The sequence below is a fragment of the Ochotona princeps genome, chromosome 19 (assembly GCF_030435755.1).
Source record: "Ochotona princeps isolate mOchPri1 chromosome 19, mOchPri1.hap1, whole genome shotgun sequence".
Taxonomy (NCBI): Eukaryota; Metazoa; Chordata; class Mammalia; order Lagomorpha; family Ochotonidae; genus Ochotona; species Ochotona princeps.
The window spans coordinates 10,330,448-10,342,660 of NC_080850.1; the positions used below are offsets into that span (position 1 = coordinate 10,330,448).

At 37.3% G+C, this 12,213-nt stretch overlaps 1 protein-coding gene across 2 annotated transcripts in view; it reads right to left on the reverse strand.

Moving 5' to 3' along the window:
* Positions 1-12,213, reverse strand: part of LOC131482621 (teneurin-2-like) — a 468,181-nt gene that overhangs the window by 284,998 nt on the left and 170,970 nt on the right. For both annotated transcript variants that reach the window (XM_058677499.1, XM_058677498.1), the window contains exon 2: positions 11,361-11,473. The gene's annotated coding sequence lies outside the window, so the exon portion shown is untranslated. The remainder of the gene's footprint in view (positions 1-11,360; positions 11,474-12,213) is intronic.

Sequence of the window (12,213 nt, forward strand, 5' to 3'; positions counted from 1 at the left end):
CAAGAGGGGGAACACAAGAAGAAAAATCATGGGGTCTGAAAATGACTGCTGGCATGTGTGGAATTCTAAAGAGTCATTCCAGGATTGTTTGAGGGTGGTCTAGCTGCGACATCTGTCACCACAATGGCAGCCAGGGTTGGTTTCGACAAGTCTCTGCTTCGTATTTTCAGTTTCTGAGCAGACTCTACCCATTAGTGAGTGTATTCTTTAGTTCTGGATGACAGCAACTGCTCAAAGTCTAGAGCTGCTTTTAGGTAACATGACATGGGGAAGCAGCTGTATCCTTAGCCGTCTGTTCCTCAAGTTCTCATTTGGGAAAGCAGAAGCAATGTGAACTGTGAACACCTCAGACCCTATCAGTTGTTTTCCTACCTGCTTTGCTGAAAACCTCAGGCTTGTGATTGCAGCCAAGCTGACACGGTATTCCTAAAAGCATAACATCTATATACACTTTGATACTCTTCTAGTTACCTATGCAAACCACTATAATGCAACTTCCACGAGGAACAGGCTTTTCAACTGAGTTTGTTCCAAATGTTATATCCTTTCTAAAACCCCTGCCATGGGTGCATCAGTCTTAGCTGATGCATCTTTAAAATGGAACTAATCATAGTATCTACCTCAAAGATTTTAGTAACCATTATACAAAATGTTGCATGCCACACACTTCACATATTGCATGGCAAATAATCAATAATGCTAACAGGAAGCATTAATGTGAACATAATGCTCTGTAGCAACAGGATATTAATAATAACTTCCCCATTACTGATAAACATGTGAACAATAGAAATGTGTTTCTCAGCCTCCCCAACAATCATTATCTTGAGTATGTGATCCCAAATACAGTCTCCAAACTACAAACTAAAGACTGCATTTTTAATAACAGCTTGAAATTGTAACCAGATTTTTAATTCACCTATTTCAGCATTTTTGCTTTGAAAACTCCTCCTCTTTCATTCTGAGCTCAGTCTAAGAGAGAATAAAATCACCATGGTGACAACTGCCCCTCTTTGGAGTATATTCAAATTTAGGCTGAGCTTTTCTTCAATGCTGCTGTGTCTTGCCTTTAAATTCTGTTTGAGTCACTCCAAGGTCAAGAGAATTTCTTTATCACTTAAGGTTGCCTTCAAGGGCAAAGAAACAAAAAAAAGGAGCAACTTGAAGTTCATTCTGGCGGTCTGTAATCAACAAATCTGCCAATAAATAATCCTGTCTTATTTGAGGTGGGTAAATTATTAACTAGGACCCTCGTATTAAAGAAATAGGTGATATGATACAGAGCCTCACACAACAAAATCCACATGTCATGTTTCCAGAATGGATCAAGACAATCACTGAGTGAGCATCACTGCTCCGAAGAGTTGTAACTATCTATTTTAGCTTGGGTTCCAATATGGACAAAGAGGAGGAATTTGGATTTTTCTGCATTGTTTTAAGTGTAATACCCTTGCAATACACTGTGATATGGCTTATATCACAGAGGTGTATCCAGCCTCATTAGAATACAGGAGGCAAGAAAAATAAAATCAAGGAAGACTGGAAGGTTAATAGAGATTTTAGAGATTATGAGAGGTATGACATAGTGTCCTATGGAGTTTTGTGGATACTGAATGAAATCATGTATGTGTAGTGATTATTCGGGGTGGTTCATTTTACGTATTCTCTATAAACTATTACTAGAATCCAGAATTTATTATTATTTTTATTATCAGCACTTGGTCAGAAATACATGTGCCCATTTTGCAAAAATTCTCAGTTTACTTTGTAAACACAGAGAATTACAGATTATCCCAGGCCATCCCAAAGCATGGAGATTTTGACTTTTGAGGCATAATGTTGAATGTTACAAAAACATATCTTTGAAATATTTTTAGCAAAGCCAGAGTGCTTGTCACCAGAGAGTGAGCTTGGTCACATGTAAGCTCCTATTATTCTAGAAAAAAAATCACTATCAATTCTTATGACCAAACTAGGAAGTATACAAAAAGCAGAAGTATGACACATACACCAAACACAATATGATGGTTATAAGCATGTGATGATAGAAACAGAAAGTTGTAGGTGGTTAGCAGAGTCCTGAGGTAGCTTTTCTGAGAATTTCCCTTGACACACTTAATGGTAAACACACATAGGCAGTCCATTTTAGAGGCACTTGTTTCATGAATCATCCTGCTCCTTCTCCTGTTACAGCAGCCATGTCACCAAGGGTGGTGAGTCCTTGCTTCCAAGCACCCTGTTTCCATGCTTGTCTATCCACTTTGACATGTCAGAAAGACCCCCAAGGAGTTCCTTCAAGGAAACTCAGTGGCCAGTCACATTTCCTCTCTGGAACTCCTAACAGCCTTCCTAGCAGTGACATCCATGTGTGCTTTGGGCCCCTTCAATAAATTTTATGACTCAATCTGGGCAAATAACATTTCAGCGGACAGTGGAAGGTCTCGAAAACACTTCTACAGTGACAATGATGACTTCATTTAAGGCCACATATCTATTAAATGTGGAATCAAATAACTTTTTCTCTGTACACCAATCCCATCAACATTCTCACATATAACCACACAAACATAAAGTGAACCCATCAGTGGACTGAATTTACTCAAGTTGTTTGGAAAATATTGACTGAGTACCTAGTATGTTCCCAGCATTCAGTTAGGCATGGGAAATTGAGTCATAAAGAATTTCAGATACAAGTGTTGTTTTGGCAGTGTTTAGATTCCTAAGAAGGAAAGCATAGATTATAGCAGCTAGTTCAAAAGATTTCTAGTTTGGACTGAATGACAGAGACAAGTGGCCATGACCAGCCCTGGCCTGATGTTGTGGTTTGGAAGATACTGTAAGACATACCAGAACTGCCGCTTAGACTCCCAATGCCCCATTCACTGGAGTAAGGAGGCAAATGAGTTTTAGCTGCCTCTGTTCCAGCACTCCTGGTGTAAGCCTTTCTTCGTGGCCCCAGCTTCCTGGACGTTGCTCACTTTGTTTCCCCGATCGCAGCTTCACACTCACCTCAAATGGGCACTGGCTCCAAAACTTCACAACGGCCTTTACCTCACACTGGGGCACTCTTATTATATCTATCTTCCTGTACTCTTGTTTCTCAAATATATCATTTTAAAAATCAATTATAAAATAGGTTTAAAGGTTAAACATGGTAATGTTTCTTATGAACAAAAACATAACTAAAAATTACTTTAGAAAAGTTCCTAATTTGAAAGTAGATATAATTAAGTTAATAAAAAAAAAAAGTCTTCGATCCTCTCCCTAAAGTAGAAAGTTGAGCAAGTTTATCAGAATTGTTGAAATGATACAAGTTGGGACCCCAGCGCAATAGCTTAGCAACTAAAGTCCTCGCCTTGAACGCCCCAGGATCCCATATGGGCACCGGTTCTAATCCCGGCAGCTCCACTTCCCATCCAGATCCCTGTTTGTGGCCTGGGAAAGCAGTAGAGGATGGTCCAAAGCCTTGGGACCCTGCACCCATGTGGGAGACCTGGAGGAAGCTCCTGGCTTTGGATTGGCTCAGCTCCAGCCATTGTGTCCACTTTGATAGTGAATCTAGTGGATGGAAGATCTTTCTTTCTGTAAATCTGACTTTCCATTAAAAATAAACAAATCTTAAAAAATATCATACAAGTTGGAAGCTGAGATACTCTATTGAATAAATGAATGTATCAGAACAAGCTTGGAAAAAAATTAGCTCTATCACTATCTGATTGGTTAATTTTCACTTACGTTGACTGTTATACAACTGGTGATACCTGCTCTTTTGTTAACAAAACTCTAGTGATAGTTTCAGTAATATTACCAAATGCAGTAATAGGATATTCATCTCTTTATCTTAAGTGTTTTTACACAAAGCAACTAATTGAATCTCCCTAACAATCTGTAAGAAAAGCACTTAATGCACATGTATATCAAAACCTATAATACTTGCCCAAACTCAAAATTTTGGGACTGTCAAATTTACAAGTAGCCACTCATGAAACCTATGTTCTAAGGTATACAAACCCTGCTCCAAAACTGGCTATTTACTCTGCAATCCTTAGCAAGTCACTTTAACCTGATCTTGCAGGAGAAACTGAAATATAAAAGGAGACCAGTAGCAAGCAGCTTATGTCTGGCAGAAGCACTCCTCTGGGGAATGAAGAAAGACTGGATTTGGACGTGCACTGCCATTCATGAGCTCTGTATCCTTGGGAAGGGTGTTACATGTCTCTGAGCCCCTTTCCCCTCACCTGCAAAGTAAGATATAAATTCCTGGATCACATGTAGTACATGCGTGAAGTGGTTACACTGAAGTGGTAACAGTAGCTAGCATGCAACAGACCCTCAAAAAGCAGCCGTTAATATTCTACTATGTGCTTATCAAATCCCTACCCATTATTTACAACTCATTGTGTGCCACACATTCTCTCTCATGCTTTCCTTTTCTGTTCTGACTACAATGACAATGATAACTCTTTCCTCTGAATTTCCTATCACTTATTTCATTTTTTAAAAAGAATCAATTTATTCTTCCAGTGTAACTGAATCTTTCAAACCATAAGAAAGGCAATTTTTTTTAAGATACTTGGGTTATTCAAAATACTACACTCTCAAAAAGGCACACAAGGAACACTTACTGATTTAATTTTGTTAAATTCATAGTCATATGAAGTAAGAAAGAATATGTCAGGAATATCTTGGAAGGTAAATTCTGATCAAAACAATTGTGGAAATACCAGAGTTCTTTTTTACACGAAGATAATGTTGCCACAAATTGTTGACTATCCATTATACTTAATGTGAATAGCACCATCTTCCGCTGGCAGAGATTAAATCCTTTTCAAAAAAATATACAATTTTCAAATTCTTGGCGGAAGTGGAATGGCTTAACACTTGAGACAACCAAGCTTCTGAATTTACCCCAAAGCATTACAAATTCTGATACATGTTATGCTTCCTTGTAATGCATCTGCTGCTTATATGGATGATGGAATTAAAGGATGCATCTGTTATGGCACAAAAAATGAAACCTATATATTGATTTTCATGATACATATTGTCCACCAACTTTTTGAATGCCCCTTGAGAAAGTAATATAAAATTATGATACAAAGTAACCAAAGTACAGAAAGAAATTAAAACTGAAAAATGATTCACTACCTTTCTTCCCACAGTAAACCACAATTAGTATTTTCTGGTCTGTCTCTCTTGTCTTATTTTTAAGTTTTTTGGTACACTGTTGAGATTCATCTCTCTCTACTACTAAACTCAACATCTAAAATACATACATATTTTCATATTTCATATTTTCATATCCTTGCAGAAGACAGCATTTTCAAGGAAAAAAAGTCAAGACCTGATGTCATTATTTAGGCAAAACCTTTCTGGTATGCATTTAGATAGTTTTTAAATAACTAACATTTTAACTGTTAATTTAGATGGCATCCTTTAGAAATATAGATGGCTGATTCTTTTTTCAAATTAAAATGCTAAATATTTAGTAACGACCTCAGAAGTTATAATATAGCTTTCAGAGTACTTTTTACACTGATAAATGATCTCTTATACTAAATCTTTAGCAATGCCAAAAACATGATTTACAAAAAATTGATAATTTGCCAAGAAAATCAGGACTACTGTGTTATAATTTATGTATCTTAAAAACATATCAATTAATCATCAAAGAAGCAGCAATACCCTAGATATCAATCCCAACTATCTTCTGCTCAGCTTATAAAATGGCTTTCAGATGAAAGTACATTAATGGAGGGTAACAGAAAAAAGGCAACTTTTACTTCCTTTGGTTTTTAAAAAGATCCATTGATTTATTTTTCACGCAGAGTGAAGGAGGGGGGGAGAGGAAGGCAGAGAGAGAGAGACAGAGAGATGGAACCTCCATCTTCTGTTTTACTCCCTAATGCCTACTATAGTGAGGGCTGGGCCAGGCTGAAGCAATAGCCAGGAGCTTCAGCCAGGCCTCCCCTGTGGGAGGTGGGCACCCGAACACCAGAGACCAATGACACATGTGTTTCAAGGATAAGGCTGATGCTATAGTTAATTATGGGATCCTATTATATCAAGATTCATGTGAGAAATTTTATGTCAAACCCAAATACTAAGAATGTTTTTGTTTGTTTTCTGTGACTAGTTCTAGTATTTGATTTTCCAGGTGCAAAATACAGATACTTTAATTTTAGTTTGAGCTTTTTTTTAGGGAGAAGTTTTGATATAAACTGTTAAATCCTCTTCCAAAATTATGTTAAGGCATCAGGAGGGAGAGGATTGGAAGGACACAGAAAAGGAGGGATGAAGGGAGGAGGAGGAGGAGAAGAGAGCAAGAAAGAGAATGAGTCAGTTCTTACGGTATGTGAAAATGGCACCCACGCCCCATCGTCCTAGTACAGCTCAAGACCCATGGTTCTTCACAGACCTTCCAGGGACATGCAGAGAGTGACAAAGCACTGGAATACTCCAAGCAGCATAACCCAGTACGGATACAAGAAGACAACGTTCTGGCCTCTTCTTGCAGCTCCCCCATTAAAAACAAGTGTCCTTTTCACTGTCCTTTTAGTACCCCTTAAAAGAAAATGTGATTTATAAAAACACTTTCTGCTGTTTAAAATGGTTTCCAAGCACAGTGCTGCAAAGCTATCTATGGTGTCCCTCAGCCCGGGGAGGCTGTGCTGCTCCCTCCCAACAAAGAGCAGGTGTTCTGGTTCTTAAGTTCTCTAAAGGTTGGCACCCCACTGCTGGTGGCCATGAGTTCAGTTTTGACTAATCAACAGGATATGTTAAATAAGATTCTTCTAGGCAGAAACAAGTATAAAGCAAGATAATGGGCTGAGCTGTTGTTTGGTTAAACACAATGTTGTGACTACAGGTTTGCCTTTTTCTAACCTTGTATTTCCTCCTAGGAGCAATAGTTTAGAATTCACTGAGATCCCATATACACAGAGATTTTAAAAATAGCCACTACAAACAAGAAGAATCAAATGTAATTTTTTTTTGTTTTTGCTTTTACTAGTGTGATTTTACTCTTAAACTCTTGTATGGTTTGCTAACATGCCACTTTTGTAAAGCATTATTTATGGGCTGGTATATAGTATGTACGGATTCAGACACACATACATACATGCAAATACTCAGACTTGCAATATAAGGTTTTAATTTATTCAGAATTTATGTTTTATATGCTATTTAATTTTTATTAAATTAACATTTTAACCATACACTTATATGTTTCAGCTTTTCAATCAAATTAGACTAATTTTCATCTCTTACCTTTTCTCGGAACTCTATTAAAATCTGTATTTTTTCCAAAATTCCATTCTATTTGACTATGCTAATGTGCAGAGTTTTATTAGAGTAACTGTTACAGAAAAGTGACTGACACGGAGATATTCCTTTTCAAATTCCAAGGTGGGTCATTTAATAGTTTCATACTCACTAATTTCAGTTCATGTAAAAACTTGTTGATTTAAAAACTCAGAGACTTGTAAGCTAATATGCACATCCCAGGGATATGAAGGAAACATTGCTGAGCGCACTCCTCATTCAGCATTAGGGACAGTATGGATTTCAACAAAATAATGCACCGTTTCAGATACAGGTGCTTATTTTACTAGAGCATGGCTAATAATAATGCTTTCTTTGAAATAACGTGTTTTTTTTTAAAACAATCTCCTTGCTTTACTTGTCCAAAAAAGCCCAGCAAGTGGACAACAGCTAAAGTAACAGAATCAGTGATAAAATATTTTTGTTCCTCATTCTTGCACAGACCAGAACAAGACTTTTAACTTATTGGAAACTTAACTTTTCAAGAGTAAAAATGATTTGGATTTAATGAGTAAAGAAAATAATTAATGTTAAAAATAAAATTAAAATCAATATATGTTTAAGAAATGCTTCTTTTTCTCTTAATTATTAAAAGAAAATATCACATGAAATAGATATTGGTTCTGGTTTATAAGTTTTAATCTTTAAATTTCCAAGAAAATATTCTTTGTGAAATACATACTACTGCATGATTTTATGTGAAATATTTAAAGAAAATATGTACATCTTGCAATGGTAAGAGGTAACTTGGATATCAGCAGGGAGAAAAACATCTCAAAATTCACTTGTCTTAAAGGTTAGCTACTGAGTGGTAAGGCTGTTCCTACGCTAGCAAAAAAAAAAAAATTAAAAAAAAAAAGAAGAGGAGGAGCTTGGTGTAACACTTTGAACAAAGTGCTAATAATTCTAAGACTTCTACATGAATGGATGCTATCCTAGAGAAAAAAGTGGTAATCTTAGTTCTTCAAACAGACTTGGTCACTTATATATTCAGCACAGAGAGATTCTTATGAACCCTTTAAAATGGGAAAGAAAGTGAAAATGTAGGCATGGATTCCACTTACAGGGAGCTAATGACCCACACCAACTGTTGTAGGATGCATCTCCAAGTCACATCCCTTGAAAACTCTCCTTAGTTACCCTCCAACGTGTTCCTGAAAGTGGGGGCTCTGTAAGAACCACGCCAGAAACTGAAAAACATTTGCTCCATTTAGCCCTTATCAGAAGCAATCACTAACATTTCCGATTTGCTTTCCAATGATTTCATTTCTCCTGAGTATACTCGAGAGCAGGTATGATATGTCTATGTGAATCAACGCTTAATGCTAGAGTTTTCAACAAATCCAGTATGAGGCTAGAATTATTTTATGCACTGCATGTAGTTAAGGAAAAGAAGTTATGCAGAATGTTTATGATGCAACCCCCAGGCAGGATATAAGTACACTTTAGGATGCTATGTCTTAAAAGTAAAAAGAATAGCATTTAAAACTTGAGGTATGGGTGAATGTGAAAAGGAAAAAGCCAGAGGTGCCTTGAGTGGGAACTTAAAATCTGGAGAAACAGACTTCCGCTGGCAAATCCTCTTAGACATCTGGCACACTCTCACTTTTTCTACTAAGGGTGGCAAAGGACACTCCAAATGAACAGTAGAGGGCAGAAGGTTTGCAGAGTCATTTTCAAAGTAGGTGGTTATTACTTGAAAAAGATTTTGATACAATGTCAAAGAAAATGCCATCCAGTCAGCATATAGACCTTCCAAAAGTTGATAGTAGTTTTCTGTAAGCCAGCCTGTGCCTCACAGACTCACTTGTTATGTAGCCAAATTTTCAAACATTTTTTATTGCAATAGTAAGTTATAAAAACACTGTTCTTGCCAATTGATGGCAACACACAATGAAGGCACAGGGGAAGTTAGTGAATGTGCAAGCTGGTGTATCAGGCACATTACTGAAAAATTCTGGGGAGACTCTGCACAATGTTTCAACTTTCATCTTCTGCACCCAGATTATGAGACAAGATTTGATTGTCGAGGGAGTGCTCCAAAGCGTTTCATCTTTTCTTTCTTGAAACCATATCTGTATCCCATTCCTCATTAAACACACTCTTTTTGCCACTTCCTGACCAGCATATATTGAAAAGTTATTCTGTCACCTTAGAACAGGGAGGTGCTAAAGATTAAACTAAATGATGAGATTTGGATGAGGAGTAAGATGGACAAAAACAGAGACTGAATACCAAAGGCAACAAAATCAGACAAACCCTCTAGAGAATTTCAGAAAGGCCTCATTCTCCTTCATGAATTCCCTTCTTTCAGGTCTGCCCCATGAAACCCAGTTTCTTAACAGTACTTTTTGATGTTTTACTTATGGGGAGCAGATGGGTTAGCACATGATATTCCAGCACCTTAGGTCTGCTTTGCCACACAGCCTCCTATTTTATCCCAAACTACATCTTTTTAATGGATTTTCTCAAGCACTGGTTATACCTCCTGAAGAATAAAGCCAAAAATGGACCAAGCTTCTAAGACAGGAAATGGCATGGAAAGTAGAACACCAGATCTGAAAGTTGACTTACTTGACATCAGAGATATTTCCTAACCAAGTCAGTCTAGTTCTACCAGCCTGAATCTGACCTGCAAGACACTAAGCATAGCTACGCATCCAAAAAAGCTGATATGCTAAGCAGTGTTTATAAACTCAATCCCTTTGTCAGAACAGAAACACAATGTAAACAGAACTAGAAGATTGCTCTGCTCAACCCATATAATCTCTATGTTAATGAGACAGAAAGCAAACATGGACAACTAGCCATGGTGGAGAGGAGGTAGATTTCAATCCAGTGCCTTGGACTTGAGCTTCTTCACCAGCGAAACGGAGAAACAACTACCGGGAACTCTCATTTACTTCTGATCACAGGTCTAAGCACTGCTGCTGCACTCCTTCCTCTAATGTAACAGTCACTGCAGCCTCACGTGCTGCCTCTCGGCTCACAAATTCAGGAAACCTACTCTTCCACGCGGCCATCGCTCTGTGTACATCTTCTGAAACTACTCAGGTGATGATTCCTTGGCTTAAACCCAGACCACTCTACTAGTCACCTAAGACATACTCTTTATTCATGGCAGCACTTGCATACAAAAGCTTCTGCCAGGAACATAATATAACAAAAAACAGACAAAAGAATTTGATCTAGACATGTTTTCTACTTATTTTTCTAAGTAACTACCATTTTAGCTATGTGTGATATCCTGACTCCACGTTAAAATTTCATGATGCCTTAATGGATCCCATAGAATATGTGTATGCCTTCAGAAAAATACACCATCTTGGTAAGGTTTGACCCGTAAAAAGATGAAAGCACAATCTAAAATAAAAAGGACCACAGGCAAATAGCTGTAGGATTTCCAAGAGCAAGCTCTAGAGAAACATTTAATATATGGGCTAGGTATTGTAGAAATACAATGAGAACCCCAATTCAGGGGGCAATGAAAGTGGAAACAATTTAATTAGGAACTAAAGAAAGGCATTCTGTCTTCTAAGCTTCTAACCCATCTTCTCACCTTCTTACTTCCAACATTAAGCAGATTAAGAAAGCCAAGTGTCGCTATCCAAAAAGTCCTTATACACTACATATGATGCAGTGTGGTACAGCTAAATCACAACTCTGATGCTTCTTCCTCTGGCTACATAATAATAACAACAACAAAAGTGTTTTGGCCAAAGTATTTGTGAGTGGGAGGGGGAATGGTAGCCTGAAGGTGACATATCCTGGTATAGAAAAGACAGAAACATGACTGAAGCATTGTGAAGTCATCCAACTTAGTAGTGAGAGGGGAAGACAATAGATTTCATCGAGAGAAAATGTCAATGCAATTACTCTTGCCCATACAGATAAAAAAAAATACCTCCCCAAAGAGCTTTCCTGAACAGAGCTGGTAAAGCCTGATTTTGTGCTCTGTAGGAAAGCACTTTGGTGAACAACACAAACACGAGTCGAGGCAGAGAAAAACACAAAATTGTAGCTATGATTCCACTCACCAAAGGGGTGGGTCTTCAGTGTACAATTCGGCAAGCTTCACAGGCGTGCTCCACAGCAGAGCCAAGTGCCGAAGCCAGCCCCAGAGTGCTTAGGCAATAAGAGCTGGATGTGGCTGTTAAAAAGAAAAAGAAAACAGGTAAGATTCAAATGAAGACATAAAGCAAATCTATATAGCTATAAATAAATTACAAACAGGTTCAATGTATTCCAACAGGTTCAAAACCTAGGCGACTTGGAATTGGGAGCTAGATGAACTAAACTGTATGCCTTAACTCATTAGAATATCTTTCAACAGAAAAATGTAAAATGTAGCATGAAACATTAATTAGTTCAGTTACTTTCACTTTGGCACACTAATCTAGCTGCTAAAAAAATACAGTAATAAATTGAAAGAATACTTGAAATGCATTTTTCTAGAAATACACAGATTTGCACTTTTTAAAATATTTACAAATGATTTTGTTCACCTTAAAATTTATAACTTATTTATTAACCCCACTAGACCATTATTTTACTGACATTTAAATACAAGTGTTTGCTAGTTAGAACCATTGTAAACAGAAAATAGACGTATGAGAAGCAACTTCAATCTCTTTGTGGAGAAAAGGAATTCAATAAGTTTATCTGGGTGTTAAAATGTATTTCAAATACATGCAAAACTCTGCTGGAGTATTTACTTTCCATGAACTTTCTGGACACTTCTCTCATTGAATATACTAAACACCCACTAACCTCAACACTTTCTTGTTCTGGGCATGGAGTCCATGCTTTTTTCATGTGCAAACTGCAGACATATCAACAAGTATGTCATACAAATATGAAGATTATATCTAAAATCCATCAAAAGCATCA